We start from the raw sequence: 12,474 nt of genomic DNA, 5'->3' as shown, positions 1-12,474 counted from the left end.
TGATGGTAGTGGTGGCATTTTTCAAGAGGAGAACTTCAGTACTGGTTACAAGTTAGCATAAGCTGTAAATGAGAAGTACTGAAGCAAGAGATTTGTTAAGAAATGAGGATGGTAAGTTGGAAAGAAGAAAAAAAAGCATTTTAAGAAAGATGAAAGTATAAACAAGGGAAATAATAAATATGCTGAGTTTAAATAAGAGAAAATATTGCGTGTAGGTAAAAGAAAATAAAGGGAGTAATGTTGCACTTAGAGTATTTCATAATGTCAAGACAAGGAGTCTATGAATATTAATAGTGTAGTACGCACCTTTGTAGCAAAAGTATGCTCATCATCTGTATTATACTTCTCACTTTGTGGCAAGGCAAATTTATCAAGCGGAAGTGAAATTTCTAATGGCAGAGCACCATTTATCCACTGAAGAACTAACAACAGGAACATAGTTTTCAATAGTCCAACCTAAGTGAAGAACAACTATATTTTAACAAGTAAATAAAAAAAGGATTTCAGTGTTTATTTAACTTACAAATGAAATAGGATTGAAATTTCAATAACTGGTACAGTGGAATAATTTCTATTTCTCATCATGCTGTGATAAATTAAAGGAATCTTAAGAATATAAAGTTTCCACTTTTCTCAGTTTATGGTTTCACTTTTTAGTCTGAGGTGTCTCAAAATGTAATAAAAGTTACATAGGAATGAATTCCACAAAAATCTGTCCTAAAAAGGTTGTAACAGCGAATGCTAGAGGAATAAAAATGGTGATTTTAACATGTAAGTAGACCTAATGCAAATTAAGCAATATTTTGTGTGATATTAAAGGTATATAACAGAAGTGCAAGTTCAGTAGTAAGAAAAGTGTGTAATTTTCCCATTAGTGTGGGATATAACCACTAAATTATCTTGTGCATAAAACAAACTTCATGACTGACAGACCCCTTTGCTATTAATTTTTGTATCATTTGTTGAAAATATCACAATGATACATACTCTACAAGTACCCAAGAGAATAACTGTAACCAAATAAAAAACTGCAAGCCATTTTGGAGATAGATGATAAATAGTATTCAGCTGAATACCACAGAAGTACAGATCATAAAGCAACTTAACACGGTAAGAAAAAGGCTTTGGAAATGGAGTTCATTTTAAATAGTTCAGCAATATCCAGCATAGATAACGTAACAATGAGATCATTTTGCCCTGCATATGAGAGTAAAAATGGAATGGCACATCAGTTTTAAAAGTCACATGCAAAGGGGTATTTAGTAGTAGTAGTAGTCATAGTAGTAGTAGTAGCAGTCTCTTTATTCATCCATAGATCTCTTTTTACTAGGGTATAGGACATGTCAAAGTATTTACAAGTTTAGATCAATTTAAAATAAGCTAATTCGTAAACACATACATTTACAGGCTTCTAGTTAGAGACAATCATTAGATTTACTCGTGATATACAATACTCATTTTTACAAATAACCTATTAAATAATGCAATGCCACACTGCTCACTCATACGAGGTGCATTCAAGTTCTAAGGCCTCCGATTTTTTTTCTAATTAACTACTCACCCGAAATCGATGAAACTGGCGTTACTTCTCGACGTAATCGCCCTGCAGACGTACACATTTTTCACAACGCTGACGCCATGATTCCATGGCAGCAGCAAAGGCTTCTTTAGGAGTCTGTTTTGACCACTGGAAAATCGCTGAGGCAATAGCAGCACAGCTGGTGAATGTGCGGCCACGGAGAGTGTCTTTCATTGTTGGAAAAAGCCAAAAGTCACTAGGATCCAGGTCAGGTGAGTAGGGAGCATCAGGAATCACTTCAAAGTTGTTATCACAAAGAAACTGTTGCGTAATGTTAGCTCAATGTGCGGGTGCATTGTCTTGGTGAAACAGCACACGCGCAGCCCTTCCTGGACGTTTTTGTTGCAGTGCAGGAAAGAATTTGTTCTTCAAAACATTTTTGTAGGATGCACCTGTTACTGTAGTGCCCTTTGGAATGCAATGGGTAAGGATTACGCCCTCGCTGTCCCAGAACATGGACACCATCATTTTTTCAGCACTGGCGGTTATCCGAAATTTTTTTTGGTGGCGGTGAATCTGTGTGCTTCCATTGAGCTGACTGGCGCTTTGTTTCTGGATTGAAAAATGGCATCCACGTCTCATCCATTGTCACAACCGACGAAAAGAAAGTCCCATTCATGCTGTTGTTGCGCGTCAACATTGCTTGGCAACATGCCACACGGGCAGCCATGTGGTCGTCCGTCAGCATTCGTGGCACCCACCTGGATGACACTTTTCGCATTTTCAGGTCGTCGTGCAGGATTGTGTGCACAGAACCCACAGAAATGCCAACTCTGGAGGCGATCTGTTCAACAGTCATTCGGCGATCCCCCAAAACAATTCTCTCCACTTTCTCGATCATGTCGTCAGACCGGCTTGTGTGAGCCCGAGGTTGTTTCGGTTTGTTGTCACACGATGTTCTGCCTTCATTAAACTGTCACACCCATGAACGCACTTTCGACACATCCATAACTCCATCACCACATGTCTCCTTCAACTGTCGATGAATTTAAATTGGTTTCACACCACGCAAATTCAGAAAATGAATGATTGCATGCTGTTCAAGTAAGGAAAACGTCGCCATTTTAAGTATTTAAAACAGTTCTCATTCTCGCCGCTGGCGGTAAAATTCCATCTGCCATATGGTACTGCCATCTCTGGGATGTATTGACAATGAATGCGGCCTCATTTTAAAACAATGTGCATGTTTCTATCTCTTTCCAGTCTGGAGAAAAAAAATCGGAGGCCTTAGAACTTGAATGCACCTCGTATCTCACTATCAGTCACTGCACACACACTATACACACATTGTTTCGTAGCGCTTCATTCACTACACACACACACACACACACACACACACACACACACACACACACACACACACACACTGGTGATCTCTGGGCCATTTTCTGTACCACAACTTCCCATTTACTATCCTGAAAAACTGAGTCACCATCCCTCTATAATGAGTGAGATGTTGAGCTCAAGAAGATGAAGAGGTGTTAGTGTTGTGTTATGCATAGCTTGGGGGTAAGTATTTATAGAAAAGGAAGAAAGAAGAGAAAAAACATAGTGTGAAGGTGTTATGTGGAATGTTGGATGTTTTATAATCATTACTATTATTTATGTGTATAACACTTTTTTCTGCCAAACCCCTGCTCTCTTTTATCTAAGTAATTCTTCAATGTATAAAATGTATTGCATAAAGGTACTTTTTAGCTGCCTTTTTAAATAAGTGTATTTTTGCAATTTCTTTAATCTCTTTTGGTAATTTATTGTACAGTTTTATTCTGTGGTAGAAAATGCTGTTTTGAGTTTTATGTTTATCTTTTCTTGATAAATGTAAGTTGAGTCTAGCTCTTGTTCCATGGTCATGAACAGAGCTGTTTGTGCAGTAATTACCAATGTTATTTTTGATGTGTGCACCTGACTGGTAAATGTATTCACATGGTTCAGTTAAAATCCCCACCGTTCTGAAAAGATCTTTACAATAAGCTCAACTACTATTTTTGGTTATTATTCTTAGGGCTGTTCTCTGGATTTTGAAAATTGTGTTCATATTCTCTGCATATGTTCCCCAAAACAGAATGCCATAGCTAAGAATTGAGTGTTCACATGAATAGTATGTAATTCCGAAACTAGAGGCAAGAGAAGTGTAAAGAGTACCATGAAATGAAATCTGCTAATCCAAATCTTTTTATTGTAGTTATGATAATCACATATTATCTTAGTAGCTACAACTGCTTCCTCTTCTATCCTCTATTTCCATAATATGAGATAAGTGATCAAAAGAAAGGTAGCAAACAACATTAGAGGTCTTTAAAATGTTTTTAATATCAAAATCATAAGAGATGTAGTGACAGTTCAGTTAAAGAAGCAGTGAGGCAAGGAAACACTCATGGACAGTTAGTTAAGGAAGCATCTTCCTTAACCTATACCACACAATCACACACAGTTTTCGTAAAGATTTAACCCAAGTATAAAATTCAGAAAGAACTTTCCCACCCTGATAAAACCATTGGCTGTACCAAATCAGATAACTTAAATTAATAAGAAATGTATGCAAAGTAATTTGAAAACATGCTTCATTAGAATTTTTTTTACTATATTTCTTGTATATGGTATGAAGTGGACTGCCTAAAACATGATAACATACCTGAAACCAGTTTAATGTATCATCAGGAACTGAAATTGCAGCTCCTTCAAAGTCACTGAAAGTTGTTTCAGCTATTTGAATATGAAAACAGATCAAGGAGACAATAAGTATTTTCACAAATAATGAAAACTGCATGTTGCTTGCTGATTGTATCTGGAAAAATAAATCTCATTATACTTTCCAAGTATTAGAATGAACATTAATATAGAAACCTTGTTCACATTTCTTCATTGCAGACATCTTTCCTGCAATTATTTCAATTCATTTACAATGCTTACCTTACCACCAGGGCTGTAGGCAATAGGTAGTTGTTGAAGACCTTTCTCGTTTGTACACTAGGCCCTCATTCTGTCAGTAGCTGAATACTAAATGCAACATAACTGTATGTAAGGAGTGACAGCTGTTAAATATTCATGGCAGGTTTTCCAGTGGTGTTTACAAGACATCTCAGTCAGAAAGGTGACAAGAATGTTAATGTTCTCAGTTCATACATTTAGTTTGATGTTATGGACAGTTAGGCTTTCTAATATTGTAATAATAATAATAATAATAATAATAATAATAATAATAATGCAAATAATAATATAAATATCAGGAATGTTACATGTTGCTGTTTAATTGATTGATAAAATGTTAATATAATTGGCAGTAACTGGTCCTAAAGTTTCAGACATTCAGTTTAATGTATTTTTAATTTTGTTTTAGTTTTTCTCAACCTTCTTTCACAAATACAGTTCTCCAAGATTCCCACGTTTTACAAATCTTCATTATTCATTTAACTATTTAATAATCATTATTACAACAATTATAATGACATTATAACAAGAACGGGAGAAATAATAGCACTAGTAATAATGTTAATAAGAAAAACAATAATTTGAATAACTTTGGTAGTTTCAAAATTGTCAGCAGCTGTTGACAAGAAAGATAGTGACATAGTAAATACAGTGAACATCAAAGAAGAATGTTCCAGTACATGGCTTCTTGTATAAGGAATGGGGAAGAAGTTTGATAGACTTTTGAAACCCCATCTGCTAAACAAATTATAAATTCATTTGTGACTTGACACCCTGGGTGCAGTACTTGAGCTCACAACTGGATTGCAAATAATGCCTATGTCTCAAAAATAACTTCATTGAGTGCAAAACAATTACCTTCTTTAAATTAAAATTTCATAAATTTATTTGCAGAGCTTGTTTGCTGGATCATTAAATTAATGTAAGTAGTTGGAATCAATAAAATTGGTAACACTAGATGATACTAGTTTATAGTTTCAAATTAAAATTTTTATTTTTATAAAATCCAAGTGCTTTTGTAGCTAAAAGCTGTTGAGATACCAACACAAACTGGCACCATATGTACACAGTACTTTATTAAATTCACTAATTAAAGTACAAAGTTTATGTTCTAAACCCATTACTCCTTCTTCATGATATCAGATGAAAACTACAGAGTCCACATGATCTACATGAGTTTGACCAAGGACAGATCATGATGGCCCAGAGGCTTGGCCGGAGCATTTCAGAAACTGCACGACTTTACAGGTGTTTGAGGAGTGCTGTGATGATTGTCTTCAACATGTGGCGAAACCAAGGGGAAACCACATCCAGACATTGTGGGGTTGGACGGTCACCCCGCATTACAGATGTTGCATGTTGCACACCGGGCAGACTAGTAAAACAGGACAGGTGGCAAACTATGGTGGGATTAATAACAGACTTTAATGCTGGGCAGAGTACTAGTGTGTCTGAACACACAGTGCACCGAATACTCCTAACGATGGGCCTCTGCAGCCCATGACCTATGCAGCTCCCAATGTTACACCACAACATCAGCCACTATGACTGAAATGGGCACCTGACCATCAACACTGGATTTTAGCGCAGAGCAGAGCATTGCATTGTCTCAAGAATCCCAATACCTTTTTCATCATGCTGATGGGAAGGCATGAATCTGTCATCATGTTGTGGAACAGCTCCTTGACACCTGTCCTGCAGGATGGAGACAAGCTGACAGTGGCTTCATTATGGTCTGCAGAACGTTCAAATGAACATCCATGGGCCCAGTGGAGCTCGTGCTAGGCACCATGGTGGCCAAGGAGTATCTTACATTGGTTGCAGACCATGTAACCCCCTCATGATGATCATGTTTCCCAGTGGCAGTGGCATTTTTCAAATGGCTGGTTCAAATGGCTCTGAGCACTATGGGACTCAACATCTTAGGTCATAAGTCCCCTAGAACTTAGAACTACTTAAACCTAACTAACCTAAGGACATCACACACACCCATGCCCGAGGCAGGATTCGAACCTGCGACCGTAGCAGTCCCGCGGTTCCGGACTGCAGCGCCAGAACCGCACGGCCACCGCGGTCGGCTGGCATTTTTCAATAAGATAATGCATCATGTTACAAGACCAGGAGTGTGATAGAGTGGTTTGAGGAACACAGTGACAAGTTCAAATTGATGAGCTGGCCCCTCATCTCACCAGTTCTGAACCAGATCAAACACATCTGGAATGCGACTGAACGTGGCATCAGAGCTAATTGCCCCTCTCCCCAGAATTTACAGGAATTAGATGTGGTGCAAACTCTCTCTAGTGATCTACCAAGACCTCACTGCTTCCATGATATAATGCACTGCTGTTAGGTAGGTGGTCATAATGTTCTGGCTGATAATTGTATACACTGCAGTTTTCATCACCAGTTCCAAGTAATGTGGCTCTTATCTGAGAGTCCTCACATAGTAATACCACTATGATCAATATTTGGAAGTACTATGGATTGTGTATGTTTCTTTCTGAGTTCCAGACGAAGGAGGTTTTCACATTTCTTTAGTGTATAGAGACAAAATAATGATTTATACATTGCAGTGGTGCCCAGTTTATCTCATATTATACATTTTTTGGTGTATCAAATGTCATTTATATACAATTTTGGACTATAGTGGTAGTAGTATTGGTCATAGGAACACTTTTACAACAGTATTGGACTTGCCATGTTATTAACAGATTAAGAACAAAAATTGTATTTCGTATATACAGGCATTTACATACTTAGTGGTCAAAGTTAGACAAAGATGGGCAGGTAGCTGACCATGGACTTATAAAAGGAAACCCTTCAACATTTGCATGAATTTAATTTAAGGGACCATGGAACACTTGAGTAAAGATGGCCAGCATGGATTAGAACCTCCAACAAAATATAAGGCAAGTCTGTTAATCACTGTCAGCCTCATTCGGTTTATCTTTAGTTTACAAGTTATTTTGTAGTGTAAAAAACCTAGTGCTTCACTATTTATTCATTTCTAACCCCCCCCCCTCCCCCCTGAAACACACACACACACACACACACACACACACACACACACACAGCTTGCGTTGAGACTACAGCAAGGTTTTTTGGTTTTCATTTTGTGTAACAAAACTCCCCACATGCTAGCCTGAAAGCCTGAGTCAGTATCTTTACATAATAAGTGAGATACTGAGCTCAAAATGAGGATACAGTGTTAGTATTAACCAATGCGAAGTTTTAATGTAAGGTTTTCACAGAAAAAAATCACATTATAGTGGAAAATTTGTTGTGGAATCACAGAGGTACCTTACTATCATTCACTTGTGTTAATTTTTTTTACCAAACTCCAAACTCCTGCTCTGTGTTATTGAGGTAATCCTTCATGGTGTAGAATGTATGAATAGCGAAGTTCCTTGAGAAAACAATAACACTGCAAAAAGACATAATGGCTGACCATCACTTATCTTCAGGAGGGAAAATTCTACTTTCTGCAAATAGACATACAAAAATGACAAAAAATACCCTGCTTTTGTAACTGTTTCAATTATTTGTTCCTCTCTCAGGTAATGAAGTGGGAGGTATTGGGGATTGCCTAAAAACAGAGGCAGGTCACTCAGATACCAAGACAAAAAACTGAACCACCATTCTTATATTGGGAGGTGAGAAAAGCAGCTCTCAATAATGTTAAAGATACCTGGATTGATACTGATAATAATCAGGATCTTCATGGATAGAGTATAAGAGATAGAAAAGAGGAATCTCAAGAAGGAGGGGATTGAGATGGAGGAAATCAGATAGGAAAAGGGGGAGATAAAATATGAGGGGTCAGCTGAAGGTGGGACTATGGATGTTTAGGCCACAGGGATTATGAGATTTGTGTTTGTGTTCTGGAGGGGCACATTTCAAAGCAGCTGGTCCTGAGGAAAGATCAAGAGTACATGAGTACTGCAGCAGCTTTTGCAATTATTGTTGTTGTGCCCAAACATGGTCACCAAAATTGATGGTTGAGTTTGTGATTGGCCGTATGTGGTGATAGTCATTTATGCAGAATGTTGTAAGTACATAAGAGATTTCACATTAATTGCAGCACAACTGATAGACATAATGGCTGCTTTCACATGTGGTCCTACCAATATTTGATAGGGAATGTCTAGGTGTTGTGAGGGTGTACGGGACAGGACTTTATTTATTTATTATTTATTTATTTATTTATTCATCCTGTGGATCACATATTGTACAAAGTACACATGATATAGGACAAGTCATTTTTCTTAACAAATATGTAGTTTGGAGAAAAAAAATAGGCAATGGACTGCCATTTAAAAAAATGTACACAAAATTGTTCATTGATGAATATAGTAACTTCACATACAGAGAATACAAACAATTTACATGGGGAACTAAGAAACATGTAGGCAATGTAGTGCTACTTTAAATTTACACAAATAATCACTGAGATTACAGAATAGTGAAAATGTCAACTGGAAACACAACAGAAGGACAATGTCATTTAAAAACTACATTAAACATGAAATTAACATTGAGATTTCACAGACAATTAAGTTTTAATACTAATAGAATGTGTACTTGTACATTCAAAAGCGAGTTGAAAAATTTTGGGAAGTGAAACTGAAACATAGTTGTGTATAGTAGAAATTAGGTTATTATTTTGCCTACAGAATGTTTTACTCTAATCACAGTATTTTACAAAGGAACTTTATAATTTTTCATTTCCAGGAATTCTTGTACTGAATAGAAACAGTGCTTTGTCAGAAATGCCTTTAGTTTATTTTTAAATATTGGATCTGGAGCAGTTTTTATTTGTTCTGGAATTTTATTGTGTAATACGACACCCAGATGCGTTGTATATTTTTGGTATGATGATGTCCTTGAAAAAAATTGATGGATATTAGATTGCCCTCTGGTATAATGAGCGTGTATATCATTGTTTCGGATTAATTTGCCTGTTCTTGAGATGTATTCCCTGGTGAATAGGATTGTTTCTTGAATGAATAGGGATGGGATGCTTAGAAAATTAAGTTTTATGAATTGACATTTACAGGATTCCAGCTTTTTGAGGCCACAGATTATCCTCAGTGCTCTTTTTTGTAGTTTAAATATATTTGTGCTGTGAGTTGAATTTCCCCAAAAGATGATTCCATAGCGGAGCAATGAGTGGAACTGCGCATGGTATGCTTGCATTAGTGTGGATTTACTTTTAGTAGATTTTAGTATTCTTAGTCCATAGCACAATGATGAGAGTTTCTTTGATAAGTTGTTTATATGTGTGTCCCATTTTAAATTTTGTTGGACCCATAGACCCAAAAATTTTGTTGCATTTACATTTTCAATTTTATCGTTATTTAACTTTACTTGGATAGTTTTTTGACTGGATGTGGGAATTAGGTGGAAGTTGATACATACAGTTTTCCCACTATTAACAATTAGGCCATTTTTGTTAAACCACTCAGAAAGTTTTTCCATAGAGTTATCAGATATTGTCTGAAGGGATTCAGGGTTAGATCCAGTCAACACTATGCTTGTATCATCAGCAAACAGGATAGTTTTTTGTGGGCTCATACGTTCAACAAGATCATCTATGTAAATGAGGAAAAGTAATGGCCCTAGAACAGAACCCTGGGGAACACCATATCTTATTGTTCTTTCCTCCGAGAGGAAAACTGTGTTATTTATTTTATTCTGTACATTAATATCGTATTGAAGTGATACCTTCTGTCTGCGGTTTTGTAGGTAAGAGCATAGCCACTTGTGAGCCACACCTCTTATTCCTCTTCTTTCCAATTTAGCAAGCAGTATTTTATGATCTAGTACGTCAAAGGCTTTAGAGAGATCTAAGAAGATACCTGCAGCTATATTATGTTGGTCCATTGATTTCAGTATGTGGTCCAACAGTTCAAAAATTGCTGTCTGGGTGGATAAAGATTTACTAAAACCATGTTGTTGAATGCTGATTGGTGCGTGGTTTTTTATGAAATTTATAAGTCTGTCATAAAAAAGTTTTTCCAGGATTTTTGAAAAGATGCTTAATATGGATAATGGTCTATAATTGGATACTAAATCAGGGGAACCTTTCTTTAGTAATGGTGAGACTTTAGCTATTTTGAGAGCATCTGGAAAAATGCCAGTTTTTAATGATTGGTTGTAGATGGTTGATAATGGCTTTACTATATGGGGAGCACACACCTTTAATATGAGGTCAGGTACTTCATCATAGCCACTAGAGATTTTATTGCGTAACAATTTTATTATGTTCATAATTTCATCAGGGTTTGTTTCATAAACAAACATTGTAGCATTAGTGCTGTTTGACGTATTGGTGGAATTGAAGAATGATACCTTGCAGTTTGCCTGAATGAGATCTTCTGCTAGTGAGGTGAAATATTCATTGAACTTGTTTACAACTGTGTATGGATCTGTGACCTTAGAGTCATTAAGTGTTAGAGAAATGTTTTCCTTTTTAGGTGTTGAACTACAAGTTTCTTTTTTAATAACTTTCCACATAGCTTTCATTTTGTTTGAAGAGTTTCTTATGAAATTGTCATTCCATAAAAGTTTTGCCTGTCTAATCACTCTAAGATAAGTTTTTTTGTAGGTTTTACAATAGTCAGAAAATTCTTTAGTGACTATGTATTTTTTGGAGCAATATTGGAGAAATCTGTTTCTCTCACTAGAAATTTTGATTCCTTTTGTTATCCACGACTTTCTATTTTGATTGCTTGAAGTTTTTGTTTCAAAAGGAAATGCTGTATTAAAGTAATAAAGGAAGGTGTTATGGAAGCTTAAGAACATATTATCAACAGTTGTTTGCATGTAAACACTGTCCCAATTTTCCTTAGCTAATAGGAAGTTAAAAATCCTAATATTGCCATCTGAAAAGTTTCTTCTTTGAAATACTTTTTTGGGGCTGATTTTACTATTTTCCATGTCAACGCTCAGTAGCTGAGCATCATGGTCACTGTATCCCATGCTCAGTACTTCGCCAGTGAATTTGCAACCAGTATCAGTTATGAAGATCTGATCAATTATTGAATCAGTATGCTCTGTTGATCTTGTTGGAGAGTGTGTTGTGGGGATCATATTAAAGGATTTGGTCATGTTTAACAAATCAAGTTTAGCATTACTGTTTTTTGATAAATCAATGTTAAAATCGCCACAAAGTATTCTTCTCATATTTAATGAGCTGACACTATTCAGCAGAACTTCTAATTTGGTCATAAAATTTGGAATATTACTACTTGGTGCTCTGTATACATTTATAATTATATAGTTTAGTTCAGGCAGCTTAACCATAGAAACCTCAAATTCCTTATCTTCAGATAATGCAATCTGTTCATTTAGGCCTACCTCACTGAATTTTATCTGGTCCTTTACAAATATAGCAGTACCACCATGTGTGGAGAAATTCCTACAATAGAAGCTTGTTAATGAGTACCTTGGAATAGAGGTTGACTGAATTTCTTCTTTAGACAGCCAGTGTTCGGTAATACATATTACATCTGGATTTATTTGAGACTGAAGTAACACTTCCAGCATTTGAATCTTATTTCTGAATGACTGGACGTTATGGTGTAATACAAGAAATGATGAACTTTGTGACTTTTCGGTTAAGGGTTTAATTAATTTCTTTTCTATAGGTATTTCTGACACAGCACTTACCCTAAAAAATTGGCCGAGATTTTATTTTTCTGTGTGGCTTCTTGCACGCAATTTTCAGTAGCAGAGATGGTTTTGAGTTGTTGACACAGTTCTGCTTCCATCAAATCTTCTGTTTTTGGCCTAAACCATTTTGTAATTTGTGGTTGTTTGGCGATCTTGATACTTGGGGCTGATTTCTTCAGGATATGATTTCGGAGTTTTTCTACTATTTGGTCTTTTCCTAACATATTTAAATGTAGTCCATGAGCGGTATGAAATCTTCTTCCTAAATTGTATGTATCAATCATCTCTAC

At 36.2% G+C, this 12,474-nt stretch overlaps 1 long non-coding RNA gene across 1 annotated transcript in view; it reads right to left on the bottom strand.

Annotated features, from left to right (window-relative positions):
- Window positions 1–4,605, bottom strand: part of LOC126263053 (uncharacterized) — a 40,933-nt gene extending 36,328 nt beyond the window's left edge. Inside the window, exons 1-3 of the long non-coding RNA XR_007546807.1 lie at window positions 4,493–4,605; window positions 4,215–4,367; window positions 307–456 (exon numbers count right to left, since the gene is read on the bottom strand). This is a non-coding gene — a long non-coding RNA (uncharacterized LOC126263053). The remainder of the gene's footprint in view (window positions 1–306; window positions 457–4,214; window positions 4,368–4,492) is intronic.
- Window positions 4,606–12,474: the final 7,869 nt, after the last annotated feature.

This window comes from Schistocerca nitens, chromosome 6 (genome assembly GCF_023898315.1).
Source record: "Schistocerca nitens isolate TAMUIC-IGC-003100 chromosome 6, iqSchNite1.1, whole genome shotgun sequence".
In the NCBI taxonomy this organism is placed as follows: domain Eukaryota; kingdom Metazoa; phylum Arthropoda; class Insecta; order Orthoptera; family Acrididae; genus Schistocerca; species Schistocerca nitens.
This window is presented reverse-complemented; position numbering and strand designations above follow the sequence as displayed.